The sequence below is a fragment of the Asparagus officinalis genome, unplaced genomic scaffold, assembly GCF_001876935.1.
Source record: "Asparagus officinalis unplaced genomic scaffold, Aspof.V1 AsparagusV1_Un2585, whole genome shotgun sequence".
Taxonomy (NCBI): Eukaryota; Viridiplantae; Streptophyta; class Magnoliopsida; order Asparagales; family Asparagaceae; genus Asparagus; species Asparagus officinalis.
In genome coordinates this window covers 1-1,877 of record NW_017974844.1, presented here as the reverse complement: position 1 = coordinate 1,877, position 1,877 = coordinate 1, and the positions used below count along the sequence as shown (strand labels likewise).

General features: G+C 40.6%; 1 long non-coding RNA gene across 1 annotated transcript; it reads right to left on the bottom strand.

Annotated features, from left to right (window-relative positions):
• Positions 1–1,263: 1,263 nt before the first annotated feature.
• On the bottom strand, positions 1,264–1,615 carry LOC109828594. Its single transcript, XR_002243769.1, has 2 exons — positions 1,572–1,615; positions 1,264–1,481 (listed from the first exon to the last, which is right to left on the bottom strand). It is a non-coding gene; the product is annotated as an uncharacterized LOC109828594 (long non-coding RNA).
• Between the last annotated feature and the right edge of the window lie 262 nt (positions 1,616–1,877).

Genomic DNA, 1,877 nt, shown 5'->3' with positions numbered 1-1,877 from the left:
ATCTATTGAATATGTTAGTTCTACCTGGGTTAATGTTCGTTCTAGCCGTTTCCGTGTTAGTTCTAGCCATTCTCGTGTTAGATAACGCAAGGTCTAGTTTAAATGTGGGTTCTAATGCCTATGTTAGTTCTAGTTGTGTTCTAATGACTATGCTAGTTCTAGATTAAATGTGATAGTTCTAGCTGATCTCGTGTTATTTCCACCTCCAGATAACTTTAAGTTCTAGTTTAAGTTTTGGTTCTATTGGATATGTAAGTTCTAGCTGCCCTCATGTTAGTTCTATCCCTTCTCGAGTTAGTTCTACTTCGTGCTGGTGTTATTTCTAGCACAAGTGTGTGTTCTGTTGGCCATGTTAGGCCTACCTCACTTCTTGTTAGTTCTATCCCTTCTCGAGTTAGTTCTACTTCGTGCTGGCGTTATTTCTAGCACAAGTGTGTGTTCTGTTGGCCATGTTAGGCCTACCTCACTTCTTGTTAGTTCTAGCTACCCTCCTGTTAGTTATATCCCTTCTCGAGATAGTTCTACTGGGGGCTGGCGTTATTTCTAGCACAAGTATTTGTTTTGGTGGCCATGTTAGCCCTACCCCACAGCTTGTTAGTTCTAGCTGCCCTCCTGTTAGTTCTATCCCTTCTCGAGTTAGTTCTACTGGGGCTGGCGTTATCTCTAGCACAAGTGTTTTTTTTGGTGGCCATGTTAGCCCTACCTCACTGCTTGTTTGTTCTAGCTGCCCTCCTGTTAGTTCTATCCCTTCTCGAGTTAGTTTTAACGCGGGCTGGCGTTATTTCTAGCACAAGTGTTTGTTCTGGTGGCCATGTTAGCCCTACCCCACAGCTTGTTAGTTCTAGCTGCCCTCCTGTTAGTTCAATCCCTTCTCGAGTTAGCGGGCTGGTGTTATTTCTAGCACAAGTGTTTGTTTTGGTGGCCATGTTAGCCCTACCTAACGCTTGTTAGTTCTAGCTGCCCTCCTGTTAGTTCTATCCCTTCTCGAGTTAGTTCTACTGTGGGCTGGCGTTATTTTTAGCACAAGTGTTTGCTCTGGTGGCCATGTTAGCCCTACCTCACGCTTGTTAGTTCTAACTGCCCTCCTGTTAGTTCTATCCCTTCTCGAGTTATTCTACTGCGGGCTGATGTTATTTCTAGCACAAGTGTTTACTCTGGTGGCTATGTTAGCCCTAGTTCACTTCTCATTTAACATGAAAATACTTACAACACACAACAACAACGTAGTTGTCTGTAAATGTACACGCAAAACAATTAACAACATATTAACAACATGAACATACTTACAACATTGAATACACAACAAAAACCTTGGAGAAAATTAAAATAATATTTACAAAAAAGGTGAATCGCGTGCATACAAAAGAGCAGCACAAAACCTTGCTCTATATTTTGCACAATCTCCTTTTGAAATTGTTATCGACCGTTTTTCGACAATGCTGTTAATGAATTCAATCATAAAGATCCCGCAATCTAACGTTCTGCATTTAAGGGAAAAATATTACAATATTGAAAATGATAATGAAACAAAAAAAATGAACAATTAAATTAGAAATGCATGAAACACTTACGGTCCTTGTTGTGGCACGGCAACTGACACAAGACCATGATGCTCCAATTTCCACAATCCCTAATTACTCTCAATGAAACTCATAAACTTATTTCTAAAGTTCACAGCATCGGCGGTATAAATGGGGGAGTTGATTGAGGAGTAGTGATAGAATTTTTTTCTCCTCTCTCACTAACTCTACCAGGTGCCAATGTCCGGAGCTGACAATCAGGATCAGAATTCTTTCACACTCCAAGAGCTTCTGCTGAGAAACATTTTCCTTCATTCGTTTTGCCATCATTTCAAGATTTCCTTCTAGAAATGCTTG